This window comes from the organism of the source record quoted next, unplaced genomic scaffold (assembly GCF_019419815.1).
Source record: "Pyrus x bretschneideri cultivar Hongxiangsu unplaced genomic scaffold, Pyrus_bretschneideri_v1 Contig71, whole genome shotgun sequence".
NCBI lineage: Eukaryota > Viridiplantae > Streptophyta > Magnoliopsida > Rosales > Rosaceae > Pyrus > Pyrus x bretschneideri.
The window spans coordinates 24442-48065 of NW_025999811.1; the positions used below are offsets into that span (position 1 = coordinate 24442).

General features: G+C 39.9%; 1 pseudogene; it reads right to left on the bottom strand.

Moving 5' to 3' along the window:
* Positions 1-3243: 3243 nt before the first annotated feature.
* On the bottom strand, positions 3244-8087 carry LOC103933574 (annotated as a pseudogene).
* Between the last annotated feature and the right edge of the window lie 15537 nt (positions 8088-23624).

Below are 23624 nucleotides of genomic sequence, written 5' to 3' on the forward strand. Positions count from 1 at the left end.
CCGTCCAGAATGTGATATGTGGCCTAACGTAATTTTTTTTTTTTTTAAAATATTTTAAAGCTGAAAAACGTAGACAGTTAATTTGGAAATCAAACAGTCCAGTGTGTGCCACATCATCTAATTGTGGGAGAGGTTTGAATTTTTTTTACTGTTGGAAATTCAATGACCCAGAAAAATAGCTGTTAGAAATCCAATGGCTTGGAAGCAGCCGTGTTGATTAAGCAATGGTAACTTAGTGGGGCTGACATGCGGGCCCCATTTTCTGAAAATATGTCGGAGACGCACCTCCACGAGCCAGACGCAAATCTTTTTAATAACGTGGCTGACGTCAGCATGACATTAGCCTTACATCACATCCATCCAGGTGCTCTGGCCTTGGATTTCCACCTGACATCTTGGTTGGGCTTTGCTAGGAATGATAATTCTAACCGTTAAACCCGATAAACGTGGATAACCACCCGAATGAATTAGCTTTGGGTATAAAAATTCGGGTATATTTTCGGTATGGGAAAAAACCGTGAGTATTATTCGGTTATGGTTTTTATATGGTTATAAGGGTCCCCAATCCATATCTGTACCTAAATCCGAACCGAATAATATATAATATAATTATATATATATATATATGTATCTATGTGTGTGTGTGTGTGTATTCATTATTCATCGAATCCATTACCTTGAGAATACAAAAATTGCATTGTGTGAGTTCCATTTTGTGGCAAAGTTCAAAAGTTTTGATATGAATCAAAATTTATGAGAATTTAATAGTATTTATGCGAGATATCAAAGATCAACCAACATTATCAATGTTTAGCTTTAATTTTTATGTTCCACAAGATCCATTAATTAAATCATTTTATACATCAAATATTTAATGATGAAATTAATATTTATTAAATTATCATGCGTTAATTGGACGAATATATTTTTTGTATTGGCGAAGATGAATATAACTGTTAACCGATGAGAAATTCGTTATCCGGTGAGTATGGTTATGGATAATACCCGATGATTAATTTACGATTATAAATATGGTTAATTTTCATGGTTACGAGGATAAATATAGTTTTCTGTCTCCAAACCGATCCGTTGCCATCACTGGGCTCTGCTTAGCCCACCTCCCCTCCAACTGAATCAGCCAGCTATTTGCACCCAATCCATACCCACCATGAAGATGGTAACCAGGCAATGTGCCATCCAAACAGATTGCCATTTAAGTTTCATTCAATAATAAACAATGGGTTTAAATTAATTTAATCAATGAGTTATTAGTTAATAAATAAAGAGTTCTGTTGAATGATCAATTCAAAAGAGACGATAGAACCAGCTCTTTTTTTTTTTCGGGTGAACTAACCAGCTCCTTTGGAAGCAGCAGAGTCGATAAGACTGAGGCCAACCATACATCCTCCTTTTCGGCAAACTGAAACTCTAACCAAATTGCTCTCTCATATTTCTGGGATCCGTTCGCATACCCAGCCGCCAATGCCACCGTCACCACCACCACCAACCACAACCACTACCACACGACATGATTGATGCTTCATTCTTCCTCGATCCTTTCTTCTCCCCTCTTCCTCAAGCAAGCTATCTCAACTTTGAATTCTCAAACTCGTATTAGAATTTAGAATTTAGCTCCCTTTAGCATAATTAACTAATTAAGCACAAAAATATCAACGGGTTAAGTTAAAAAGAAAACGGATAAAAATATCAACGAGTCTCGAGTATCAGGTCATTTTTTTATATATTAAAATTGTGTCCGTTTTATTAAAATTTATGTTCTTTTGTCATATTTATTAAAATTTAAGAGTTTTTTTATTAATATTTTAATTTTTTTATTAAATAAATTTATAATATAATTATTTATTAAAATAAACTTAGTTCAACTTCTTGTAATAAAAACTTCCAAAAGTTAAATTCATTAAAGTCCAAAAAAGGAAAGAGCAAAAGCATCCGTAAAAGTGGTCATTAATCAGTCATGATAGTCTTTTTACTTTCCGTAGAGAGAAATTATCAGTGACATTGCTGAGTGTGGGAAGAGAGAGGATTGTGTCGTGTCAACTTGTCTATTTAATTTCTTCATCCCTCTCCTCTCCCTACTGTATAAGTACGTATAAATTTCGTTTGATAGTTCGGACTGTACTGATTATTTCTGTTGGATAGTATAAATAGACATCGAATAATACTGATTAAATTAATTGGGCATTTAGTATAGTATCGGACTAATGATAATATTATTTATACTTTATTTGGTAATAAGGAAAGGAAAGAAAAAAAAATTGACATCCTGGCTTCATTTATAGGGTTTGGAGATGCAGCGGCGGAGGAGGGAGATCCGGTAGCCAGAAGAAGATGCAGGGAGAGAAGAGTCTTGTTCTGGGTGGTTGGATGGAACCTGGTGGTGGTGGTGGTTCATGGTGGCCTGCGGAGGAATTGGGTTTTGGGATTTGTGGGAAGGAGGGGGAAGAACAGAGGGAGGGGAAATGAAGAAGAAGATGCTCGGTGTCACAGACATCCCCCTCCCTAAAGTTGCGATGCTCACTGTCACAGACCTGCCCCTTCTTCTCTGCACCTCAGCCTCTCTTCTTCTTTGCACCTCACTGTCACAGACCTCCCCCTCAGCCTCTCTTCTTCTCTGCACCTCACAGGCAGATCGACGTTGGCGAGATGAGGTGACGGCTATAAGAGATGATCGGGAGAACGACGACGACAAGAGGGATGACGGCGAGGGCGACGACGGCGAGAGGAGGTGTCGTGGAGAACGAAGTGCGAGAGAAAGGAAAGGCAACCAAACCAATAATCCACTCCTTTTCGAAGGGTTTATTAAGAAGGTGTATACCCGACTATCCCATCCGACTTAAAGTAATCCGACAACTATTTAGTACGAAAGAACATCAAACGGCCAGGTTCATACTATTAGTCCTGTCCGACCGCTTATACGACGTGCCAAACGACGCCAGAGACTATGCAGCTGTTTCCATCATCCCTTTTCTTTTGCGCCAATACAACGAAGCATTTGCTTTGAGTGGAATTCCTATCAAACTTCAAATTTCAAGCTCTTTATTGTAAAATAGTAAGAAATTTATTTCCCTTCCTCCTCCCTCCTTATGAATCACTGTCGAAGAATGTTTTATATCTAAATTCTAATGGGTCGAATGAATATACAAATAAATTCTATCTCACAAGGGTAAAACCGTAAAACTATCCCCCACGAGAAATCAAATCTACCCCTAAGTTTCCCCTTCATCAACAAAAATCATTCGTATTTATTATAGTGCTTGATCCTTGCCCACTTATTACATGTTCAAAATTAAATCAAAATCATTTATAAGCCCCTTATAAACCAATCGCACTTGACAACACCGCTCCGCCTTCTTCGCCAAACTGATAATGCTCATATACTTCGGGTAAGAGCTCCCTGCACGGCACAACCGCCCCAAGCTTGATGCAAGCCAAAAACGTGCTAGAAAGATTGCGGTGAAGGCTGTACGCCTCATCAGGTGGTTGCCCCAAGGTTTGAAACGCTCTGAGTGATGTTGGATGCGCGGAAGTCGTACCCACCAGGCTTGGCAAATGGCAATCCCGCAACAAACCCAGCTTGAACATGCGTTTCTAACATTATTTCTGATTCCGTCCCTGAGATGAATCCAAGTCTCCTAGACATTTCAAGGACTGTATCTCTATCACCATTTGCACAGGCAAGAACCTGATCACATATGCAATGCAAAGTCCTCAGCAACTTGCAGCTCAGTCTAAAAAAATTTAAACATCAAACAAATAACTAATACTCAACCACAAAACTCAGTTAAATATAAAGAGCAAGGAGATTTCACCATTCTTAGATGGTCATCAACAAAACTCTTGGGGTAATCCCTAGCTGCTCCAAAGTCTATCAGACTGATTTCTTAGCCTCCTCGTACAAGAAATTACTCCAATTAGGATCAGTCTGCATTCATAAGGCACAATTAAAGCAAGATGAGCTGCGAGCCTAAAACTAGGAAGAATGCATGACTTGCCAACTCTCAGAATGTTAATTCCTCTAAGCATAGTGCAGAAAAAAAATTTAAAACAGAAACCATACAATAAAGTTCAAATGATGAATAACAGTGGATCAGTTGTCCAGCAAAATGGATACCCCGGAATCTTGATATGTTAAATGCACTGAAGATTTAAGTCCTTTATACATAGGAACTGGACTAGACCAAAGGTGTCGCTTAACTTGACCCCCACTCCACGGAAATTAGCTACCTTAAATCTGCAGTTGGAGATTAAAACTCAGCATACGTGATTAAATCTGCAGTTGGAGATTAAAACTCAGCATACGTGATAAAAAGGGTCCTGTTAAGGATTACTAATGTACTAGCTTCAAAACTGGGGCCCATCGCCAAACCCTACAATCTTTAGGGGCACAAAGCACTAGCAATTGCTACATAAGTACCTTCGGGTTTCAAACCCAAGACCAAATGGTGCAAACCTATTCCTCAACCACTCCCATTGAGCCTCCGTTGGTCCCTTTACTTATTTCTTTTCCAACGGAAGCAATCATAAATCATTGCCAGACTCGTCTTTCTTCTAAAGCTCTTGTTGTTGCTTAATATTTGTGTCATCTTCAGCCCACCATAGTCGTAGTAAACACTTATGTTGTGCTACATCAACTTTACTGGCTACTGCCGCTATATAATATTGTTACCCTAGGTCCCTGACAAATGAACTTAGTTCGTGGGATTGCTTGTAGGAGACATACTTTAAGATGACTGGTAAAATGAAAAAGCCTTGTGCATTGGATAGCAAGTCAATTTCATCGTTGAGAGTAAGTTATTCTTAAGGTTGAGCAAAGTGAATGCTTATAAAAGTAATGTAAGAAAAACAAAGTAAAGATTAAAATAAAATACTATATATGCTTGCATAGGTGAAGAGACAACACAGAACATGCCTGGATGAAACAAAAAACAAATAACTCCTTCAAAGTGAGCTCTAGAAACTTTCTGCCAACATAGTCGCGAGTTTCCTGGTTTAAGAGTGCCACTTTGTCAATAGGTATTCCTGCAGCATGAGAAAGCAATATCATGTTCACATCAACATTAATCCTCTATTGATGATACAACCAACGCTACATTGAAAGCTCCATAAAAAGATAACTGCTTTTAATGATAACAGTAGAAAAAACCTAGAAAAGATAGCTAAGTTAAGTGACATATACCACAGGAAAAAAAAAAAATCATTAAAACTGGTTAATTACTTAGGAAAACTAATGAAAAGGGCTTGAAAAACTTTAAGTTTTAACGATAAGGACAAAATAAAGGGTAAAGTGAATAGTACCAGAATTGACTTTTTAATGTAAAAATATGGTTTTTCGTTAAAGTGAACAGTACCAGGAGCTTTTCGTTAAAGTTCCCTAATTACTTTTAATCATTACCATTTTATGCTTTCTTCAAATTGCAGCAATGCAACTTTCCAACATATAAAATTCTTAAACCCTGTAACTTAAGATCGAAAGGAAATTTCTAACCAAAAGCAAATGGGTTTAATGGAAATGTTGCAACTCATTTCCAAAAGTTACAACTGTCCGTAATTACTTTCATTTACGATAGAAGGTGACTTACGCATATGGAGCTTGAAAAGAATATGACATCACACAATTAGTAGCATGCTTTTCAATATCATCCCTTGATTCATAAGCTTTGTTTAGCTACACACACAATTTTGATAGAAATTCCCAATGCTGCCACCACTAGTAGAAAACAAAAGGTGGTCTCTCGATCAGCATTTGTGTGCCACAACACGTTGTACTGTTCAATATTACAACAAATCTTGAAATAAACATTGTTTCTTCAAGTAAGAGTGTTCGAATATTAACTAACTAACCAGCTCTGCATTTTGGTCCATGAGAAAGTCCCAAAACAAAACAAAACAGTTGGGAATCAGTTCTGTAAATGCTAATCAGAGAAATTGCCCCCAAGCAACAACATAAAATTTTCGGAGTAAAAAAACACTATATCATAGTTTAAACAAAGGAATAGCATAATTGGCAAAGTTTACTTGCCCGAAACAAGTTCTGTAGTTAAGACTCTTTTGCTCGAGATATCATCCACTACGAATGGAACATAAAATCCTTGTGCATTGGATAGCAAGTCACGAAACCGTTTTTAACTTTGTGCCTCCAACGCATAGTCACATTCAGGGGATAATTCTTCTTTTGCCACCTACAAAGGATTTAGGAAGAATATAAGCATGAATTTTGAACATTTAAGACATTTTATCATCTTCTGAGTTTGAAATCATAATCCACAATTCAATGTCATCCAGATACATTCCATATGGAATCAAGTTCCAACTTCATGAGCACAAGGGAATGATCAATGAGGATTAGATACACATCCACAAGAAATAAAAAGTATAAAGCCAAATGTGTAAGTGGAGCAATTAGAAAAATTAAACTTACCTACAATATTCCTAATATACCATGTGAATCATACAGATGAAATGGCCAAGGGCATACAAAATAAAAATGCCTTCATAGCTCTTTCAAGATAAAGTCCCTTGGGGATTAGATTTGTATAATCTAGAAGAAGTTTGACGTTGTCAATGTCACTTTCAATGCTATCAACATCCATACCATCCTTTGTGACAGCTCGATGAACCTAAAAATGTTATAGATGGTAAGATAAACAGTCTGAACAATGTATATTACATGACAGTTTCAATTACAGAAATCTATCAAGAGATGGAGAAGTTCATGTCTGATTGTGATTGTATTCTTAAGCAAAGAGATGGCATTACAAATACATTGATGCCACCATGCAAAGTTGTACATATACACATACAGTGGGTAGGTATGCGTGCATGACTGTGTGTAACAAGTAACAGGAAACAAGCAATGTGTGTAACAAGTAACAAGTAACAAGAAACAAGCAATGTCTGTCGCTGTCACCTGGCCTACACCTGCAGACGCCAAAGGTACATAATCAAAATAAGCTTAGATTGACAGTCAGGTCCTAGTTCAGCATCCAAAACTTGATTAAGCTGTTTCCTGGGCATGACATCTGCACCTTGACGGACAATATCAAGAGCTGCCAAGATCTAGAAGAAAATGAATATAGCAAAGACATTAAGAAACTGAAAACATGCAATACATTGCAATGCGTATGAATTTTATTCAAAAAAGAGAGAAGTAGAATGTTACAGGAGCAGGGACGAGGGACTCGTCTTGTATACTGAGCATCTGTCCCAATTTGAGGGCAGCTCCACGCCTTCTACAGAGTGCGAGAGCCAAACTTTCTGCATTTTGGAGGGACAAAAATGGAGAAAGTGGAGATTGCTTGTCTGATGAGGTTGGCGTACCATAAACGAACCTCTTGGTAGACTCCTGAATGGTTCCCCACGCGAGCCCAGTTCCGAGACCACAAACCTTTTTAAATTATCAATCACAATCGCAAATCACATACATATTCATGATATCATTCATAAGGAAACTAAAAAGGAGAAGAGTAGAGACCCGAGTGCTCTGGAGAAGGGGGTGGAAGGAACTCGTCTCTCTCTGGGCTTCCGCCTCTGCAATGGCTGCGGCGACGGCTGAGGTTGTGGCTCTTGTTCCACCAAATTCTCCTTCTTGGCGGAATCAAGGACGTCCACTGTGGTGGATTGATGTTCTTCTTGTTGTTGCACTGGTTGCTGCAACTGTTGTTGATTGTGTTCTTGTTCATGCTCCGCCGCAGGAGCAGACGAAGGTGAAGGAGGAGGTGGTGCTGCTTCAACTTCAACTTGTTTATGTGTGAAGTGTACGACGGAATTTTGGCCTGTGGTATTCGTATTGGTATTGGAATTGAAGTCATTAGTACCAATGGGGTTGTTGGTGAATTGGGAGAGGGTGCCTTTGGTGAGGCCGTAGAGGTCGGTGGCGGACACCACGGCTTTCTTGATCAGGGCTTCCAAATCGCCATTTTTGACGCTCAGCAAAGTGGGAGATCGCTTCGCCAACTCCTTGGCGACTAGAGACACCCCTTTCACCATTCTCACTGTTATGATCTTGCATTTGGCCTATTAGTGAGTCCTTGGATCACTATGAAATAGTAGTTAAATAATGGGGTCAGATTGTAATAGAGTAAGGACTAGATTCTAATATTTTTGTTAATTGTGGGTTTTAGTTTTAATTGAGTTGTCTGTTATGCTAGATGGCACTCACGCGAATGTAATGGCTGGCTTGTGGTTTAAAAGCCTCAGCTAGTGGATTTGAAAGCATATATGAAATACAATTAGAATTTCCCTTCTTCTTGTTTTGCAATTCCTTTCCTCAGTACCCACCATTACCACACAGTGAAGGTTGTAGGTAGGTATTGGCTATCATTGGTATCACCCTTCGATTCTGGTATCCCTTTGTATATGCCCTGTCCCACCACCATGACCCACATCTCCGCCATTGAATCTCGTGTTGCTGCCATCGAAAACACCTTAGTCAACCTTCCCACTTAGTTCGCTGAAGCCATTGATCATGCTTTTGAAACTCGATTGTTTGTGCATTTCGAGCAGTTTCATTGTGAGCAAGTCGCTCATGGCGGCGGCGAGGGTTCTGCTTCTCTTTTCACCGATCTTCCTCCACCTCGTGACATAGACCGAATCCAGGCTTTGCGCAGTCCGGTCACCCCTGGCAGTGCTACGGTCAAGCTAGCGTGGTCTTCGCACATCGAATTTTCCCGATTTGGCGATGGTGACGATTTATTAGCCTGGATCTATAAGGCTGAACAATTTTTTGTTTATTATGGCATTCCCGATTCTCAACGCGTGGTCACAACTTCATTCCACCTTGAGGGGTAGATTCTTCAATGGCATAGATGGATGGATTGTTCCACTATTACTCCCTATTGGGAGGACGTCACTCAGGCCTTGTGTAAGGAGTTTGGTCCTTCCAAGTTTGAAGATAGTGCTGAGGCACTCTTCAAACTTCGCCAAATAGGTACCCTGCGTAATTATATAGCTGAATTTCACAAACTTGCTAATCGTACTTGTAATGTTGGTCCTTTCTTGTTAAAGAGTTGTTTCCTTGGTGTTCTTAAACGGGAATTAAAGTATGATGTGAAATTTTTGAAGCCTCATTCTGTTCATGATGCTATTGCCATAACGGTTCAGTTAGATACTAAGTTTCAAGAGCTTAAAGGCGGCATCACTAAACCATCACCCACAGTCCCTAAACACCAACCTAACACTACCACAGCCATCACTCCTTATGTTCCTCGGGTCCAAAATTACCCTGTTAAGAAGCTTTCTCCAGCTGAAATTCAATTAGAACGGGACAAGGGCGAATGTTGGTTTTGCACTGACAAATGGGTTCCAGGTCATAACTGTGGGTTGAAGCAATTGCTTATGCTCGATGTTGCTGACCATAAGGAGCTTGATGAGTTCACCTCGGATTCACCTCCTGAAATTCATCACATGGAACTTAGTGAGTGTGCGTTTTATGGGACCACCGCCACTCCGAAGGCTCAAACTATAAAAGTGCAGGGCACTATCCATGGTCATTCTATGAGGATTCTGTTAGACTCCTACAGCACACATAACTTTGTTAACACTTGATTGTTAAAACAATGGGTCAACCGGTTCATCCTACTAAAACATTTGAGGTCATGATTGCCGATAGTGGTAAGGTTAAGAGTTCAGGTTGTTGGAGGTCCAGTGCATTGTCCTTAGGTTATGATTGCAGTGTTGACTTGTATTCATTGCCTCTCAGAGGTTATGATTTAGTTCTAGGGGTTCAGTGGCTCTTTTCCATTAGTCCTGTATTATGGGATTTCCACCACTTGACTCTGGAATTCACGAAGAACAATCAGCAATACAAATTGTTTCATTCGGCGACTTCACCCTTTATTATCCAAGAAGTCTCCTTACAGCATCTTGAGAAAGAAGTTGCTAATTCCAACTTAGGCCTTTTGTTGTATTCTATGGAGACACAACCAGTGCTTGTTAATGACTTTGAGTTGTCCCCAGCTCAATCTACACAACTGAACAAACTATTGGCCGACTTTGAGTCCCTCTTTGTGTTGCCATCTCAACTTCCACCCTCTCGCTCACATGATCACCACATTCCATTGCTGCCTGGTGCCAAACCACCTAATATACGACCCTATCACTACGGGCCTCTTGCGAAGAATGAAATTGAACGAGTTGTCAGGGATTTATTAGATGTCAGCTTTATCCGACACAGTCATAGTCCTTTTTCCTTTCTCGTACTTCTTGTCTGGAAGAAAGAGGGCACTTGACGTATGTGTATTGATTATAGGGAGCTTAATGCTCTTGCTATCAAAGATAAATATCCAATTCCTCTTATTGATGATTTCTTGGATGAACTTTGTGGTGCCACTTATTTTTCAAAGTTAGATATTCGCTCCGGCTATCACCAAATCTTGATGAAACCTGAAGATGTTGAAAAAAAACAGCGTTCAAAACTCATGCAGGCCATTACGAGTTCTTGGTAATGCCTTTTGGGCTTACTAATGCCCCGGCAACATTTCAACAACTCATGAACGACATTTTCTAACCTTTCTTAAGGTAGTGTGTACTCGAATTTTTTGATGATATCCTCATCTACAACCACTATTGGGAGGATCACATGTCTTACTTGTTGGCTGTTTTCCAAATCTTACAGCAACATAGCTTGTTCCTTAAGAAATCCAAGTGCTATTTTGGTCAACAGTGTGTTGAGTACTTAGGCCATATCATGTCTTGGGAAGGGGTAGTTGCAGATCCTTCCAAATTACAACCCATCCATGATTGGCCGGTTCCTAAGACTCTTAAAGAATTGAGGGGTTTTTTGGGTCTCATGGGATATTATCGCAGGTTCATTGCTAGATATGGTCAGATTTGCCAGCTGTTATATCAATTGACCAAGAAGGACAATTTCCACTGGACTCAAGAAGGTACAACAACTTTCAATCAGCTCAAAGACATTATGACATCCCTACCAGTTTTAGCCTTACCAAACTTCTCCAAACCCTTCGAACTGGAGTGTGATGCCTCTGGTAGTGGCATTGGAGCCATGTTACAACAAGGGGGAAGACCTCTTGCCTTTACCAGTCAAGCACTTAGTCCAAAAAATCAATCTCTCTCAACCTATGAACGGGAGCTTATTGCCATAGTTTATGCCGTGAAGAAATGGCATACCTACTTACAAGGCAAGCACTTCACCATTAAAACTGATCATTGCATCCTCAAATACTTCTTGAGTTAGAAAGCCAATACTCATTTCCAACAAAAATGAGTTTCTAAGCTTCTTGGCTATGATTATGAGATCTAGTTTCATAGTGGAAGTGACAACCATATTGTTGATGCTCTTTATCATGTACATGGTTCTCTTCTCCGTCCTGAATGTGCAGCAATATCATATCCTCATTTTGGTTGGTTTGATGAACTTCGACAATATAATGAGCAAGATTCTTGGATTCAAAGTAAAGCTAAGGAGTATCTCCAAGAATAGGAGACTAATGCCACCACCTCTACCTCTTCTAATTACTCTTTCAAGAATGGGTTTTTACAGTATAAGGCATGGATATTGTTAAGCCCTTCCTCTCCTTGGCGTACTAAGCTTGTAAAAACTTATCATTCCATACCTGCTACAGGTCATCAAGGTGTGATTAAAACTTACCACAAACTTAAGGACTTTTATTAGCTAGGTATGAAAAATGATGTCAAACTCTTTATCGCTGAGTGTCACATCTGCCAACAACATAAGTATGAAATAGTGGCACCTCCTGAAAAACCGAGGCCATTTCCAATTCCTAAGCGAATTTGGGTTGATATAAGCATGGACTTCATTGTCGGACTTCCTAATTGCAAGGTTAAGACTGTTATCATGGAGGTGGTTGATCGGCTATCCAAATGCAGCCATTTTGTTCCTATGGCACATCCATATACAGCGGCTGGTGTAGCACAACTCTTTCTTGAGCATATTTTCAAACTTCATGGCATGCCCAACTCTATAGTAAGTGACCGTGATCCCATCTTCTTAAGTGTCTTCTGGAAGGAATTATTCAAACTGCAAAATGCTAAGTTGTGTATGAGTTCGGGCTACCATCCTCAAACTAACGGTTAAACTGAGGTTATGAACCGATGGTTAGAAACCTACCTACGCTGCTTTGTTAGGGGCCAACCTAAAAAATGGGTGCAATGGTTGTCATGGGCCGAATGATGTTTCAATACCACCTACCACACTTCTTCTAAGTTCACACCCTTCGAATTAGTGTATGGCTATTTCTCACCTCATATCACACCATATGAACCTGGTTCTACAAAGTTAGCTTCTGTGGAATAATGTTTGGTTGAGAGAGACAAGGTTTTGGAGATTTTGAAAAGGAACCTTGAATTAGCTAAGACAAGGATGAAGTCACAAGCTGATCAAAAGAGATTGGAACAGAGTTTTGAAGTTGGTGATATGGTCTGAATTTGGTAGGCAACAACCTGTTGCCCCAAGTTACAGAAGATGGTCTTCAGCAGTTGGTTCCTACCTCCATTCTTGCCAGGCGCATGTATAAGAAGGGTAATTCTGCCGAAGTTTAATTGCTTGTTCAGTGGCAAGATCAAGATGCCAGTTCTGCAACATGGGAAGCCTTTTAAGACTTTCAAGACTTCCAACCTCAATTCCCTGTTTTCTCTCTTTAACCTTGTGGACAAGGTTTTCTCGAAGAAGGGAATGATGTTATGATCATGCATTTGGCCTATTAGTGAATCCTTGGATCACTATGAAATAGTAGTTAAATAATGGGGTCGGATTGTAATAGAGTAAGGACTAGATTCTAATAGTCTTGTTAATTGTGGGTCTTAGTTTTAATTGAGTTGTCTGTTATGCCAGATGGCATTCACGCGAATGTAATGGTTGGCTTGTGGTTTAAAAGCCTCAGCTAGTGGATTTGAAAGCATATATGAAAAACAATTAGAATTTCCCTTCTTCTTGCTGTGCAATTCCTTTCCTCAGTACCCACCATTACCACACCGTCAAGGTTGTAGCTAGGTATTGGCTTGGGTTATATCACCACATCCTTCCCCCCTTTCCCCATAATACCATTGATGTCTTCTTCTTCCTTCTTTTTTTTCCTGATTGTTTCCAATTCAATTCGATTTTGCACACAAAATAATCTATATATATTATTCAACCACCAATTCTGCATTTTCTGACCAAACATAAGAACTTTATTTTTGGGCAAGACCAAAAACAAGAACTTACATTATCTTTGAACAAGGGAAATAAACTTGAAATTTTAATAAAAATCAAAATTTATAAATCGACATGTATTAATTTTTTTGTTTGGATTCAAAATATAAAAATTTAGAATTTTCGCGTGATTAAAAAAAAACTTGAAATTGGGACCTTCAATTCCCAAGTTTAAATTCCACGTAAATATGTGACATTTCTCAATTTCTATGATTGAGAGTTTAAAAATAATAAATTTTGTATTCAATTTCATTGTTCTTTTAGGTTAACTAAATAAGAAAATTCACAAATTTTAGAAAATAAAATCCCAGCATTTTAATTTCTGTCATTTTAAAATTTCTTAATAATCATAAATTTCATCATCCAAACATAATGTTAGGGTTTGTTTGGTATTTTAATTTAATTTAATTTTTTTAACTTTAGCGGGGTGTAATCAATTTGAATTTCATAAGATTTTAATAAGCTGTTTTAAGTGACATATTTCAAAAGATTTTAATGGATTTTATAATTCTATATGAATTTTGACATATTTATATGAATTTATATTACAAATTTCTATGAATTTGTATGTTCTTCTTTCATGGAATCTTAAGATTTTTATTTGACTTCTACTGCATAAAATGAATTTCTTCTCTGTACACAATCCAAAATGACATATATATATTGCCAAAGAGCCCATACTTTTCTCAAATTATCCCAGAGGGTTGCCAAGAGTATTTTGAAACAAATTTTCCAAGCGACTGCCAGTATTGCATTCCTTGCCAAATCAAAACTAACAAAGATGAGAGAGAACATACAAAGCTAAAGAGGGAGAGACGATATTGACAAGTTTAGGATAAAGCAATTCCATTTCCTATTCATCACTATCATTCGAGACGAACACCGAAAGATGAAAGTAATAGCTTGATTCTAAATTCAGAGTCCCGTCAACAATTTGGTTTCTTCGCAACGAGAATGAGGTGCTCAAATAGCAGAATTGGGAATGGGGATTTTGTGGGGTTGAATTTGTGGTCGGTTTTTGAATTTGTGTACGTCTTCCTCTCTAAAGAGGAGAAATGAAATTGCAGAGGTGGATGTTAGATTGTTTAAGGTGTTTGGTTTTTATACCATTCACTCTCAAATCCATCAAAATTCATCATTTATTAAAATCCTAACAATTCTTTGATATTTTCACTCTACCTAGACTTTTGTGGACTTTTTAAAATCCTAATCGACTACATTTAAATGTATTATTTAAAATCCTTTAAAATTCTAATTTGACTACATTATGATTTCAAAATCTTTTAAAATCTAATTGACTACATCCGGATTTTAAAATCTATTAAAATACCATAAGTCCTATCAAATCCTAATTTGACTACACCCTCCTTAAAATACTTTTCAAGATTTAAATGTTAAAAATTGAACTCAAAACTAACTTAAGAGTTTTTAAAAACTCTTCCCTTCCTCTCACACCTAATCCCTTTTTATTATTATTATTATTTTATATCTCTATCATTTCTCTTACTCCTCTCCTGTTTCTCTTTTCTACCCTCTCCCGTTTCTCTCTTTTCTACCCTCTCCTCTCTCTCTCTCTCCTCCAATCCCCTCTCGTATTTCTTTCTCCTCTGTTTCTCTCCATATCTCTCTCCTCTTCCTCTCTGTTGAATTTAGAAGTTCCCACTATAGGATGAACTTTTTTTTTCTTTAAAAATAATTGTGAATTTCATATCAAACATGACACACCCCATCCCGAAGGAGGGCATGTTGGCCGTCACGTGAGAGTGACGTAACCATTTACACAGTTTGGAAGCTTTAAAATATACAACTTCTAAGATGAACCACCCGAAGGTGAGTCCTCAATTGGTCCATTCTATCAGAACACCGTTGAATTTCCTCGTAGTCACCACACCTTTGCAATTCTTGAACCTGGAGGGGCACAAAACCAAAAATTGAGTGGGTCAGTAAAACAAATCTTTTTCCAAATCCAAATACTTCTCAAAAACTTTGTAACCCCTCTCCGTAAAACTTGTATACTTTCCCAGAAAATAAACATATATAAGTATGTATAGATATGTCAATCAAGCTCAAGGTAGGCCAATCCTACTCACTGGTATGCCAATCAAAGCCTCATAATGATATGCAAGTGCTCAGATATAAACCATATCAATAACATGTTACTGGTAGCCGGAGTCACCTAAAGCGACATGTACGGCTGAATCTAGAGCTCAAATCTCAATCTCAATAACTAAACAACTGAACCTGCCCACGAGTCGGAACCACCTAAAGTGGTCTGTACGACAGGACTGGGTGTGACGTATATATATACGCTCTAGTGCTACGATCACGTGAAGGCTGTGCGAATAATCGCGGGTCACCTACGAGTCGGAACTACCTAATGTGGTCTGTACGACAGGACTGTGCACCTAGCTTGGATCCAAGCTGAGCATGAGGTGCAGGAGGTGAACATCACGTGAAGGACTGGGCCCTGCTCAGGGCGGGAGCACTAACACCGGGGGTGCAGGTTATGAGCTCTCTAAGCATATATCAACATCATCATAACAACAATAAATACTCACCTGATACCCATCTGTGCGTCCACCGCACGAATTCATACATATATCAAATGTATTTCATACGTATATCAAATGTATATCAAATGTAGCTTACCTGGGCCTCCTCAGCACCATGCAACAGTATGCATAATTATGGTAATGCACATATTAAAATATGATGCATATATGACAGGATATTTAATTCGTATTTCTTTTAAAATACGTTTTCTGGGAAATACGTCAAGCATACGTATATATATACTAAAAAACAAAACTGCCCACTCACAGATCACATCGACGTCTCGTAGGTCCCTGAGCCTCCCTTAGCCATGCCCGACGTCCGTACAAGCCTCGCCTATACGAGAAGTAACCAAATTGACGTTATTTAACGCACATACACAAATATTCGTCAATAACTTTCTCATACATTGCTCAATTTGGGTATGTGAATATACCACGGTGATCTACACGACGTCACGAACACGTGACAATTTTTAGAACTCAATTTGGAGCTCTCACGCGCCCTCACGCGCCCTGTATACGCGCTGCCCACGCGCGCGTCTTCTTCCTCGCGTCCCCGGACTGGTTTCGCCGGAGGTGGGTGTTTTGCCGGAATTTCTGGGTAAACTTCAAAGTGTCATAACTTCTTCATTTCTTAACCATTTTCGACGTTCTTTATATCAAAATGAAGGTATTGACGAGACGAACACATCCATACCTGCCTTGACCCCTAACTCGGCGTGGATTCTCCAGAAAAAGCCCTGAAAGCTCCGGCCAAACTTACAGTTCGTGATCCCGACGTCCAATTCCTTCAAACGAAGCACTCCGAGCTTCCTTAGGACCTCACCAAGCTTCCTACAAGCTTCAAAATCCCAAAAACATCAAGTTTTACGTGTGCATGAACAGTGCACACACACGGTGAAATTGAAATCCATGTTTTCCGAAGTGAAACTCACCTAAAATTGGTACCATCGTGTTCGTGTGGTCTTCAGGAGTACGATGGTGGTCTTAGATCCTTCGTTGGTATAGTTTTAGGGTGGTTTTGTGGGTGGTCCGTGTGAGTTCGAAGGAGAGAGAGAGAACTGAGAGATTTGTGAGGGAGGAGAGAGAGAGACAGAGAAGAGACAGAGGGAGAGGGAATCCCGGGAGAGAATGAGAGTGTGTGTGTGTGTGTGTGTGACCCTACGATTGCCAACACCACACAAAACACACTAAACGTAAATGTTACGAACTAGGGGTAAAAAGGTCAATTGACACGTATGTTTTTATAATCTCGGGACGGGATGTCACAAAACAAGTTCTTAAATTTAAAAAATATAAATAAATAAATAACTTGTTCTTAAGAAATATTTTGCAAAATAATGAATTTTTTTTTAATTGGATACCAAACAGGCTCTAAACTTTTCAAAATTGGCCAATCACCCATAGCAATCATATTTGAAGGGAGGGAATCTTAGGGCTAGTTTGGGTTGCTGTGTCGTGAAAAAAAAAAAAAAAAAAAAAAAAACAATGTTTTCAGAAGTAGGGATAGAGTTCCTTCTGTTTTCTGCTGTTTTGGACCCATGATTTTGACAAAAAACATCTTTATTTTTCATTTACCAAACACAATTTTAGCCCCCCACCATTTTAAAACGCTTTTTAAAAATAATTTCAACAATGTCAAACCAGCCCTTACTTTATTTTTTATAATTTTTTGTTAACTTTTATTTTATTTTATTTTTTGGTGATATGAAGTATGATATTCATTGAATAGTGAAATACGTACAAAATCAAGGATAGGGTGCTAACAATGGGCCTCAATAAAAACCTTGCCAGAGCTTTTTACTTGATCGAAGGGAAAAAAGTGTCCCGCACCAAATTGACTACTAGTACTATCCTCCAATAATAAATCAGAAATTACATCAAGAGGTTCCCCGAACCAAGAAACTGAGTGATTGAGAGTTAAACTAAACCTTGCAAGGCGATGGGCCACTTTGTTTGTGTCTCGTCGACCAAAAGAAACCTTTCATTGCTTGAAACTTTGAAGATTCTGTCGTGTATCAGCAAACAAATGGCCATAACGACCATGATGCGATGATCTTTCATTATGGGTTGCAAATATCACCATAAGAGCATCACCCTCCACCTGCACCTATTTAGTTCTCCAATGCCGTGAAAACATAGCTGTTGCTCCTGCAGCAACAGCTTCAGTATGTAGCGCATAGTGAATCTCATTCTCCCGGACCACCATTGCTGTCATGAAATTTTCCGCTGAGTTTCTTACCACAATCCCTATACCTCCATATGAACCATTCTCATCCCAAGCAGCATCAAAATTACACTTTATGCAACCAGAATATGGGTGCTGCCATATCTGAACTTATGCTGTGGTGGTGTGCGGTTGTACTTTATTCCATTTTTTGTATTATGACAACCACGTTTGAGCTTTAAGTTGGGTGTCCAAAGGGGACGCATCAGCACCCTTTCATAGAAACTTATTACTCACCTTCCATATGTTCCATACTAAAACAAGTAACAGCTCGAAACTGTCGTTCAATAACGCTTTCGCCATATTTGCCATCCAACCACCAAGGCCTCTTCACTTCTATGAAACGAACGAAGTCCTAGTGGACTACCAAACCAAGTAGCAGCAAATCGAGGGCAATGTAATAAAGCATGTTCAATTGTCTCCGCTTCTTTATCACAGTACCCACAAACATCCTCCATAAGAACTCGTCTGTTTTTCAAATTCACCTTAGATGGCAAAGCATTTATACACCCAAGCCATGCACAAATTTTAACTTTTCCTGGGACCTTGGCTCGCCACAATGCTTTCCATAAAGAACTTGTTTTCCTCATTTATCACATATCCCATAAGCTCGTCCCCACCAATACCATGACACATTCTTGCCACAAAGTAAGCACTCTTAGTTGTAAACAAACATTTAGGTTCTTTAGTCCAAATCATAGAATCAGCCGGATTGAATAAACTCAACGGAATGCTCAAAATCAAGCTTGCTTCATCCTCTAAAAACTAGCTACGGACGTATACCACCAAACACCATCATTGTCCATCCATCATCAACGATCTCACAGTAAGAGAGGGATGCACCCCCATCGGTCTGGGGCTAAGAACTTTGTAAAAGTTCTCCCTTGGCAACCAATTCCCCCCCACCCCCAAAAAAAAAGTGTATTCATTGGCCATCTCTAACCCTCCACCTAGCGCCTCTTTGAATAATTTCCCTTAATGCCGCAACATTTCTCCAACAATAAGATGAGTTTAGTTTAACTGGAGCCTGCAGAAAATCTGTTGTAGGATAATACCAAGCTTTGAAAACTTGAGCAATAAGAGAATGAGGTTGTTGAATTAGTCTCCACCCTTGCTTGGCAAGCAATGCAAGGTTGAATGCATATAGGTCCTTAAATCCCAGGCCACCCTCACTTTTGGTTTACACAACTTTTGCCATTTCACCCAATATATGTGACGCCTACCTGCTTCCTTTCCCCACCAAAACTGCGCCACCATTTGGTTCAACTCCTTGCAAAAGGACTTAGGCAACAAGAACGTCTACATCATATACAACGAAATTGCTTAAGCCACCGTTTTTATCAAAATTTCTTTCCCTGCACTACTTAACAAGGAACCACACCATTCATTCAACTTCTTCCATAGACTGTCTTTAATAAATGCAAATGTATCTTTCTTGGATCGGCCAACAAACACTAGTAAACTGAGATACCAATCATGATACTCCACTTGTTCCATCCCGAGACAATCAACCAAAGTTGTGCATCCGTATCCATTAAATTTCTACTAAAAACCACCCTACTTTTTGAAAGATTAACAGCTTGCCTAGAAGCCCGTTCATAAGCTCTTAGCAACTCTTTCAATTGCATACACTTTTGGAGAGAACTCCTCGCAAATATAAAACTATCGTCCACAAAAAGAAGATGATGAACACTTTGGGCCCCATTACAAATGTGGACCCCATGAATTCGGCCTTGTGCTTCCCACGTTTCTTAAATCTAATTTAAAAATTAATAAACTTATAATAATAAAAGAAAACAAATTAATAACAAACACTCCTAACCTTTGCACTGCCCATTCCCTCACCATCCACCCTTGCCCACAGTCACGCTATCCCTCACTTCCCTACCTGTAGCTCGACCACCCTAACTCATCCAAGACTTTGCCAAATTTCTCTTGATCTAACCACTAATTGACCCAAAATTCAGACTTGTAGCCGGAATCTAACTACTACAAAAACTCACCAAACCTCTTTCCCATCCAAATTAACACCAGCCCCCCTCCCCCCCCCCCCCACCACCATCCATTCACTATTTATGGTAACAAAAAATCGTTGTTTTCAGCTTGACAAATTTGAACCAACAAAACAATAAACACATTTGATCATTCACGCCAACAAGGTGGGAGTGGTCTGACCAATAGATCTCTAATGCTTAAGTCAGTTTCCCTAACAAGAGAGAGTTTAGGCTTAAGTGAGTAGCAAAAGCTTACCAGAAAATGGTGTAGATGGAGTATTTATAAAAAGGTGGCCAGCCATGGTAAGGTTCTGCCCTACAAGTGGCGACTTTCAATTGGCCAAGGTGAGTCATCTGTAAAATGGATGAGGAAAGAATAATTTTGAAGATATTAATTAGAAGATCATATCTTGGGATTATCAGTTAAATTATCATTGATTGATTGTGATGAAGATTTATTAATTGATTGAGTTGATTGTAGACATCAAAATTTCGGTGAAATAAATGTTGACCAATAATTAAAATTTCAACGTTCACGTGTCACATAAATTTTACATGTAGCGTGTGATTCAACGAAAAATCGAAATAAATTGGAAAAGTCATCAAGTGTGACACGTGTCAATACCTGGCAGAAATGATTTATTTCATCTGATTATTTAAATCCAAAAATCAAGTTTTGGAATTCTATAAATAGGAGGCCAAGGCATTCATTTTGGGAGAGGAAGAAGAGAAAGAAGGAAGGGAAGGAAAAGAAGAAAGGAAGGAAGGAAGAAGAAGGAAGAAGAGAAGAGGAAGGAAGAAAGAAGAAAAAAAGGAAGGAAGAAAGAAAGAAGCCTTGAAACTCTAAAGCTCTCAAGCAAATCCCGAAGGATCAAGAAAGCAATCTTCGTTCTTCGTCAAATCCACCTTCAAGATCAAGCCCCGACGGCCCTTGAAGAACTTCCACCAACTCAAGATCAAGCCCCGACGGCCCTTGAAGAAAGTGTTCATCGTTCATCATCCGTTCAATTCAAGATCAAGCCCCGACGGCCCTTGAAGAACTTCCACCAACTCAAGATCAAGCCCCGACGGCCCTTGAGGAAAGTGTTCATCGTTCATCATCCGTTCAGTTCAAGATCAAGCCCCAACGCCCTTGAAGAACTTCCACCAACTCAAGATCAAGCCCCGACGGCCCTTGAAGATCCGTTCATCCTAAGATCAAGCCCCAACGGCCCCTTTGGATCAACAACCTCAACAAATCCACACATCCGTTCATCCTTCAAGATTAAGCCCAGAAACCCTTGAAGATCCGTTCATCCTAAGATCAAGCCCCAACGGCCCATTTGGATCAACAACCTCAACAAATCCACACATCCGTTCATCCTTCAAGATTAAGCCCAAAAGCCCTTGAAGATCCGTTCATCCATCAACCTTCAAGATCAAGCCCAACGCCCCTTGAAGATCCATTCATCAGCTGTGCATCCTTAGATCAAGCCCCGACGGCCCTTTGGATCAACAACTCATCCACAAACCCACACCCTACGAAGATAGAATCAGAGGACCAAATTACAAAGAGATTGTAACCCCAAAATCATTAATACAAAATATTATTTTGTACACGTATTCTTGTCGCTTGTTTCAGGAATTTCTCGTGTTTACAAATTTGGCACGCCCAGTGGGACCATCTCTACCTCTCATCTCTATCCTCAAATCATCAAAAACGCAAATGGCATCAAGAAAGGATCAAGCTGTTCCTGCAATCAAAGCAAAGAACAAGAACATCATCGCCGCAAGTGGTGATATTTCGGGCATCATAACCCGAAGTAAGGCAAGAGATCTTTTTGCCGCAGCTTCCGCCCCTGCATTAACTCTGTCAAATGAACAAGAGCACCTGAGGTACGAGCCTGTGATCACCCTAGCCTCGCTAAGGGCATCAAAAGGGGAGAGCCCAAGGAAATACTCAGAGTCCCTACTCTCCGACGCTGATTCGAGCAGCAGTACAACCATGCAAGTCATGACCACTGGAGCAACTTCAATCGAGGAGCAGCTAGCTCAGATGAATGAAGCAATTGCAAAGCTCACACGGACTGTGGAAGAGAAGGACTTGCAGATTGCCGCACTCGTCAACCAAATAGATGCGCTGCCCGACGTGAAAGTCGACCCAATTGTTGGCCTATTAAAGAAAGAAGGCGACGAAGAAGAGGAGCCACCAGCGGAGAAAGTTGAAGAGAAGCCGAAGCTAGACCAATCAACGACATCCATGGGATCTCTCTCTATCCAGGAGCTACAGGAGATGATCGCAAGCACTATCAAGACACAGTACGAAGGAAGCTCGCATGACTCCGTACTATACTCAAAGCCTTACTCCAAGAAGATTGATGCTTTGAAGATGCCAAGGGGTTATCAGCCCCCAAAATTCATGCAGTTCGATGGAAAAGGCAACCCGAAGCAACATGTCGCCCATTTCATTGAAACTTGCAACAATGCTGGGACAGAGGGAGACTACCTCGTCAAACAGTTCGTGCGTTCGCTGAAAAGTAACGCTTTTGACTGGTACACTGACCTCGAACCTGAGTCTATCAACAGTTGGGACCAGCTAGAAAGGGAATTCCTCAACCGTTTCTACAGCACTCGTCGTACTGTAAGCATGCTAGAGCTGACCAGCACGAAACAGTGGAAAGATGAACCTGTCATCGACTACATAAATAGATGGCGTTCTTTAAGTCTGGATTGCAAAGATCGGCTTTCTGAAACCTCTGCCATTGAGATGTGCGTTCAAGGCATGCAGTGGGGACTACACTACATCCTTCAAGGCATCAAACCACGAACATTCGAGGAGTTAGCCACCCGCGCCCATGATATGGAGTTAAGCATCACCCGTCATGGGAAGAAAGAACAGATCGCCGACTACAAGAATGACAAAGTTTTGGGGCCAAAGGTGGATAAGGCTACGTGGAAACCCACCAAGGAAGCAATGACGGTCAACACAACTCCAGTCAAAATCCCTACACGAAGCAAGGCGATTCAAACCGAAGCTTTTCGTGATCAAGAGACACGTAGACGCACTTTGAAGGAGCTTGAGGAGAAAACTTATCCATTCCCCGACTCTGACGTGGTTGCCATGTTGAAAGACTTGCTTGACAAAAAGGTGATCAACCTCCCTGAGTGCAAACGGCCAGAAGATATGAACCGTACTGACAATCCAAGGTACTGTAAATTCCACCGCTTCATTAGTCATCCGACGGAAAAGTGCTTTGTGCTAAAAGATCTCATCATGAAGTTGGCTCAGAAAGGGATCATCGAGCTAGATCTTAATGATGTGGTGAAGACAAACTATACCACCGTCACTTCTGGCTCTTTGAACTCAAAATCTTCACTTCAACCGCTGGGGGCATGCTCCAAAACCATGTCAGTCAAGTCAAGTGAAGTTGAAGGATGGACTTATGTCACTCCAAAGAAAATGCACAAGAAACATAGGTCTCCTCCACAAGTTCACCAATCGGAAAGGGGGCAAAGCAGCTACCGTCAACCTTCAAAGCTACATGAAAGTGTTGAGGATGATGAAGTTATGACACCAAGATCGTCCGTTGCCATCACAATGCGCGATTTCTTCCCCAAAGACTTCTTCAATCACTCAGTCAAGACTCCTTGCTATGAAGATTGCAAGGAATGCCCCT